Here is a 7,857-nt window from a genome sequence, read left to right on the forward strand (position 1 = left end):
AAAAAAAAAAAAAAAACTTAAAATAACATTGTACCAGTGTTAATGTCTGTGTTTTGATAAATGTACCATGGTTATATAAGCTGGGTGAAAGAGTTGTGAGAACTCTCTATACTGTCTTTGCAACTCTCCCATAAATCTAAAATTGTTTTAAAATTAAAAAAATCTAAATGACAAAAGTGCCTCAAAATCAGGTATGCTTGTTTTATTATCACCATAGCAATTCTAAACAATGTTAGTGGTAAAAATACTTCCCCCTCAACCAAGTCTTTTGGTCTAAGTTCTAGGCTACTGTTGTCATTGTTGTTGAGTCTTAATAATACATATGTAAGTTCCAACTTAACCCATTTTTATTACTTATCTTTTAGTAAGCACTGCATTCTACATGCAGGTTAATCCTAGTAGCTCTCATACATACAGCCCATGCCTAGTATTGAGTCTCAGATGCACACATGTGGTTCAGGTACATATCCAACTGGAATCATCTGAGCTTGTTTCGAGCCCGATGGTACCTCAGAAGCTTGTGTTTGAACCACAAATTGGAAACAATTATAGCACAGTGCTTTTAGAGATGAAAAACAATGTGTTGCTTCCATTCTGTCACTCTGTGTGGCCACTAGCAGCTTTTATGTGTGTTTAAAATTTAAAACAGAATGCAAAATGCCATTATTATTATTTGTTTCGTGTCATGTGTCATGATTATTTCTGAAAAATTTTTTCATGTCGAGGAGCAGATATTTAAAAATGATCAGGTATTAAATATGCTAAATGTAACAGGGCACCTGGGTGGCTCAGTCGGGGTTAAGCTCCTGACTTCAGCTCAGGGCATGATCTCACAGTCTGTGAGTTCGAGACCCGTATCAGGCTCTGTGCTGACAGCTCAGAGCCTGGAACCTGCTTTGGATTCTGTGTCTCCCTCTCTCTCTGCCCCTCCCCCACTAGCTCGCGCGCGCGCGCGCGCACGCGCGCGCGCACGCGCGCGCGCTCTCTCTCTCTCAGAAATAAACATTTTTTTTTAAATATGCTAAATATGAGAGTGAGTGGAATTAAGATCCTAGGTGTTAGAAACTACCTTAAAAATCATATTGCCACTCCCTTCTGTTTAGAGACCATGAAAGTTTGAAGGCCCAGAAAGATGCTGAGGTTAATAAGGATTTGGTGAGTTGGGGCAAGGACAAGGGCCTCTCCCCTCCTGGCCAGCATCCCCGGCACGGTCTCTGTAGTCCGTACCCGCTCTTCTTTTGCAGACAGGCATAACTTAGAAAAACCGAGTCACTAGTCCAGTGTCAGCTAGTGACTCAGTGGCAGAGCAAGACATGGAAACCAGGACTCCTGACCATTCAGGGCTCTAACCACTGCCCCCTATTTCCTCTTTCCAGCTCTCATTCAGCGACAGACAGATTAATTCCAGACGACTGAAGAATGTGCCGCCTGATGTATGGGAAGAGGGGAGCATTTTTTTTTTTTTAAAGAGTCACAACTGAGATTGAGATTAGAAAAGAGTAGATTTCAGTCAGAATTCCCGCAAGCAGAAAAACAGTTTGGGAAGTAAGGGAATGATTTCAGAACTTTATTTCCACTCAATTCTCCAACTTGGGGGGCGGGTATTGTTCATTGGAAAGTATATTGGGAACTTAAATGGTGCACAAAAATTCTTATCCTTGGTTTTTTCATGTTTAGGGAGAAAGCAATAATTACTAGAGTGACCATTGTGATGTAGGAGGTCATCACATTGAGGAAAAGCTCAATAGCAAGAACTCCATGGAAAGGTGTACATGAATCACTGCCTTCCCTGAGCCACTCTCTCCTACACTTTTCTAGACTGCTAGAAAGGTAGACACTATCCTGATTAAACCTAAGCACCTCCCTGTGAACCTTTGCCGCCAGTCTTTGAAATTCATCTCCTCTCTCCTTCCCAGATCACAGCCCAGGGTTCAGTAATCATTCACTTGTGACTTGTCAGGCACGGATGCTACATACAACAATTGGGATCTGTCTTTGCACAGCTTCCTACCACAATAATTGTTTAGGTGTTCACTGATACCCACTGAGCTAATAATGGACTTCCTACCGCATGCTTGGGGAGATGATGGTTGGGTGGATGGATGGATGGATGAGTGGAAGGGTAGATGGGTGTAGAGGTAGGTAGACAGATGAATAGATGGATAGGTAAATTTACGGGTAGGTAGATGGATAGATGGGTGAATGGAAGACTGGAAAGGTGAATGGTTGGATATGTGGAAGAGTGGATGGATGGATGGATGAATTGATCAATATATAGGAATCCATACCATTCTATTTTTATATTGGCACCCAAGGCAATTCCATATTGAAGGGGCCCCAAGGGAATTCTTCCACATAGGAGATATGTTTGAGACCAAAGCTAGGTTTAGATTGGGTAGAATTTAGCCTTGGTATAGATTTTTAGGCCCTGAGAGGCAGGAATTTTAGCTTTACATCTATATGCCTTAAAAACCAGTTCATTTCCTGCCACACAGTAGGTACTACATGAATATTTGTTGCCAAGAATGAATGAATGAATGAATGGCTTGAGAAACAAGCTCTTTCCACTTGCTGTCTCCTTGGCAGGAATTAGCTGGTCACACTGCTGTCCCTCTTGATTCTTTGCCGATAAGATTGGGCGTGGGGCAGGTCCAGAGGTTTCTCTGACTGGGCTCAATGATTCTTACTGACAAGTGCGAGTGGCCCCTTTACAGTTGGAAGTCCCAGGGCTGTGATGAGTGACCCAAAGTCTCTCCTCTCTCCTGATTCCTGGCAGGTAGCCCCTCCTCTTGATAAGATAGGAATTCCTCACTGTGTCCCACAGGTTTGTGCAAGGTGGGCAGGGTGCTGAGTGAGGACAGAGATGAGAGAAGAGGAAAGTGAGAGCAAGGAAGGAGACATGAGAGGAAGGGAGACACGGGACAGTGAAGAGGGGAGAGGGGGGAAAGCTACGAGCAAGGTGGGCTACGGGCTGGAGTAGGACAGAGAGAAAATGGTATTTGCAGCACAATGCCTCCAGTAATAACACCATCATTGTCTTGCCTGAACAGATGTGCAAGGAGTCCATCTCATTATACAACATGAAAATGGAACACGTTTGTTTCTATCGGCCTCATCGGAAATCTTGGCAGATGCTGTCAGAAAGTGCACACTGCTTCTGAGATGTGATTTTTCAATAGCGCATACTGTACTTTTTGATTGAGGTTGGAGAAGAGAGGAAAAGGGAGTTGGTTGGGCCTTTTTTTTTTTTTTTTTTTTTTTTTAGTTTTGAAATTCTTCTCTCCAGGGAGGCTTTTCCTTAGACCACACTGAGTTCCTTTGGCTAGCCACGCCAGCATGACCAGTGGTCTGGGGCTGGCCACAGTAAAGCCCTGTGCCAAGGGCCCATTCCTTTGAAATAGCCCCCTCCGTACAGTCTGCAGGGCGCACCCTTCATGGCGCTCACCTCCCCTTAGTCCAGCATTATTCACAACTTCTCCTCTCGTCTACCCCACTTCTGCCTTGACCTCCGTGTTCCTGTCTTGCCTTAAGACATCTGAAGTGGGTGTTTCAAGCAAAGAGTATTTTGTTCCCAGCTGAACAAGGCTCAGGGAGACCGGCAGTGCCAGAGACGGGAGTGGGCACCATTCGTCACTGAACTAAAGCCTCGCAGTGTGCAAGTTCCCCGCGACAAACACCACCTTTCCCTGGGAAGGCAGCCAAGGCCTGGAGCCCTGGGTAGGAAATCCCCAGTGAGAGGCCCTTCCTGAGCGCCAGAGAAAATGGCTCCTTTCATAGACTGAGTCCCCTTCCTTTCTAGCGTAAAGGCCCACATCACATCCCCCTTCCTGGCCTTCGACGCTCCATCCACATGCCAAGTGCCCCCGCCCCGGCGCCTCCTGGCTCCTGTGCCCCTCCACGCTCAGCTGGCTTTCCCAGCCTTTGCACAGCCTCCTCCGTTCCCCGGCTGGGCTGCCCGCTCCCCGTCCATCCAACACCGCACCTTCACACGAAACTGTGCCATGCCACGTCCTATCCTCTCCAGAGGCTCCTGTAGGATTGGACAGAAATGATTTGTTGACTTTACCAGATTAGCAAAGGGAGCAAATTCCACAGATGCCTCTGTCCCTAAGTCTCAAAGTTCAGACCTACGGCTTGATAGCAGGAGCGAGGTGATGCAGGCAGCCCAAGACTGAGCGAAACAATAACAACGGTAACAGTCACTCTTCATGGGGCAATGACTAGCTGGCAGGCAATTGTCTACACCTCTCACGGACTTCTTAATTTAATCTTCTCAACAACCCTCTGCAGCAGGTACTGTTACTAGCCCTGCTTTACAGAGGAGGAAAGAGATGGGACGTGAGGCTAGCAAGAGGCAGACCCTGGGTGTGCCTGGGGGATAGTGTTTCTGCACTCATGCCCTGGGTGGGTAGCAGCAGACTTGGATCCCAGCTTCCTTCTGCCACTCCTTAGGTGGGTCACTTCGGGCCAGCGACACTCATTTTCCAAGTCTCCTTTACCTGATGAGAAAAATTATGGGAATGAGGTGATTTCCTGGGGGTACTTCCATAAGGTGACGCTGATTTTTCCCCTTCATTATAAAGCCACTCAGAAAGATCCCCAAATTTCCTGGACTCAAGGCCAGCCCCAGATAAAGGGACAAAGTAGCCATTGAATGCGTTGCCATCTGTAACATGACAAACGCACTGACCAGTGGTAGGTAGCTAGTCTAGTCCCACTCCAACTCTCTTGGGCAAGAGGGGATGATCCTTCATGCTTCGATACGAGATGGAGTCATAAATACTGTTTCAGAGAGCAGGGGCCATAGGATTGGAGCTGTCCTGCACCCCACCCAGGATCCCCTTGGCCACTGCCCTTCGTGGCCAAGGGCGAAGCCTGCACTTGTCAGCCTGGCTTCTGGGAACTGCACGGGCACACTCTCACCTTTCCACCTTGGCTTCTTGTCTTCCCTGGAGACTCAGGAGCACCTCTCCTGCCGGGTTTGACTGAGCTGACAGCATAGTAAGAGCTCATCCTTACCACTGGCAGAAGATTCGCAGCACCATATTCGATTTGAAGATGCACCCTTTTCCTCATTTTAGCATCTTATTCATTTACCATTGATCTTAAAATCGATGGCACAGTATCGCTTATTTGGTAGCACTTTTTCTTTCACGGAGGCTCATGAAATAATGGTGTACCTTACAAGTGAGGGCCTCTTAGCTTTGATGAAGTATGGTAAACAGCAGTTTCCAGATCTGAGCTCTAGAAGCTCAGTCAGAGAGGTTGGCAGGCTGTGTGCCTGTTCTCTGAATCTTTTCCTCCAGATCAGGACTGGGTCTGGTAAAATGGAGGTGATCTCTTAGGGCTGATAGGGCCCTCTGGTTGTAGCCATGGGTGATATGTAAACCGTTTCATGGCCAGTCCAGTCAGCCAGAAGACAGCTGGAAACAACTGGCATGTCTGACCCGGAGCTTACCAGATCCCCTCCCTGGCTCTAGTACCCTGCATTGTTGGCTCCAAACCCACAGCCATGTTCCTTCCTTCCTAATGTTTTGGATACTTGCCAGCACACTCAGGGAACTTGGCCTGTCACCCAATCCCAGGGGACAATCCCTAACTGGACTAAGTCGGGCATGGTTGTCCCTGTCTCCTTTACTTTCATTGTCTACAGGAGAGGGCATGTGTATTAATGTACTACTGTTGCCATAGCAAACGACTACAACTCTAGCTTAAAACAGGTCGGGCACAGGTCTCCCTGGACTAACAATCAAGGTGTCTGCAGGGTTGAGTTCCCTTCTGTAGACTCTCAGGGAAAATTGGTTTCCTTGCTCTTTCAGGTATTGGCAGAATTTAGTTCCCTGAAGCTCTGTGACTCAGGTCCCTGGCTGCCAGCTGGGTTCCTCTCTTAGCATCGAGAGCCCTCTTTCCAGTTCTTACACATAGTCTCCTCCACCTCAGGACCAGTGACACATCCTCTTCACACTGCCATCTCTGTCACCTCACTGGGCTTATGTGATTAGATTGGGCATCCCACATAATCCAAGAGAGCCTCCTCATCTCCAGCTTCTGCCCTTAATCACATCTGCAAAGTCCCTGTTGCCAGGTAAGATAACGAACAGAGTCACAGGCTCTAGGGGACAAGCGCGTGGGCATCTTTGCAGGCCACTGTTCTGCCTGCTACAGCATGTGACCCACTCTGGCTGATGAGCTATAAAGGGAGTATCTGCTGGGCTTTGGGGAAAAGATTTTGCTCCCTGACAAAAAGACAGAGTTTGAGGAGGCTTGCCTTGCTCCTACCTACTATGTTTGAGGTGATATGAGCTGTGGCTGCTATCTTGCCAGCATGAGGCATCCACACCTAGGATAAAAGCTGAAACACTGAGAGTAGCAATGAGAATTTCAGAGTGAAAAGAAAAAGCTTGGCCTTTCGATGATGATGTTGAGCCACCGAAACAACCTAGATCTCCTGCCTTGCTCCTGCTGATCCCTCTTCGGGGGCTGGGCAAGGCTCCTATATTTCTGATTATGGCTGGGGATTAGTCTTGGATGAATAGATCTCCCATAGTCCATAACGCTGCCTTCCAGGCGGTACCTCCGGGTTGAGATTATTGTCTTAATTTGCCTGAACTTGTGGTGCCCTCCAAACTTGACGGCTTGGCTTGCTGGCTGCCCTCATGCTGGCTCCGTCTCCCAGTCTATACCACCCAGGCTTGGCTTTTCCCTCCCTGGTAACCCTCCATTTCCAGGGTCACACCACACCTACACTCTGCATCTCTTGGTGTTTCTGGTATATCTTAATATCCAGACAAACTAGACTTCTGGCCATTCCCTGGCAAGTGCTTTCACCTTTATGCCTCTGTGCTATTATTCCTCGTGCTATTCCCTCAATCAGAAATCCCCTTTCAATCTCCTTATACCTTTACCATAAATCCTTGTGTTTTATGAGATGCTATGATTCCCAGGTGGCAAATGATTCAAAAACATCAGGTAACTTATTTAAGATGACCTTGCCAGTAAATGGCAGAACTGGGATGCTGCAGTAGGTCTCTCTGACTTCAAAGCCCAGGTCCTTTTGCTCACTTCGTCTTTTGTCATTTTAGAGGAGACACTGTCCAACTGAAGTCTTGAAGGACTTGTCTCCCTCACTACATCACAAGCATCTTGAGTGCCAGGGAGTGAATCATTCTTTAGTGACCCCAGAGTCAGTGGCATGTTGGCCAATGTTACCAGCTGGCTCTGGGAAGGGGTTGGGGGAAGTCACCTGATTTGTACTGTTTTCCATGAGGTGAATTCTCCCATCACAGCTGATTTCAAGCTCCCGATGTGACATTACTGAACGAGTTAGGAGAGATGTAGAAGCACACCTTTATATGATATTTCCACCACACAGATTCCATAGATGTGAATTACCTCAAGAGCCCAGATCATAGTGAAATGTAGTAAAATAATTAGGAAGTGAATGAGTTTTGCTTGCTATTACCTTTGTTTTAAAGCTATTTAAATTTTGATTTATTCTATCCTATTCTATTTTTATTTTGATCTATGTGACTTAACCTTCAATCATTGTGTTTCATGATCGGCTTGCAAGTTTCCTGAAAATTTAACAATTAGGTTCGCAACTGGTTTGGGCTGGCTCCGGCATACCACTGCCAGAGTCTCTAGCACAAGGATTTGCTTTTAACAGGCACTGGAATGGCAAGTGAGGATGCTAATAAAAAGAACATGATTATCCATTAGTGAGTTTTAAATAGAGTCTAGTAACCCAGACTCAATATTCTTTCCTATATTTGAGAATTCCTTAGTTCCATTGCTCAGACTTCACCGAAAGCCAAACAAATAAAAACTAGCTGAGAGTAGAGACCGAAGAATAGCCAA

The sequence above is a fragment of the Herpailurus yagouaroundi genome, unplaced genomic scaffold (genome assembly GCF_014898765.1).
Source record: "Herpailurus yagouaroundi ecotype Mexico unplaced genomic scaffold, PumYag 139, whole genome shotgun sequence".
Lineage (NCBI taxonomy): Eukaryota > Metazoa > Chordata > Mammalia > Carnivora > Felidae > Herpailurus > Herpailurus yagouaroundi.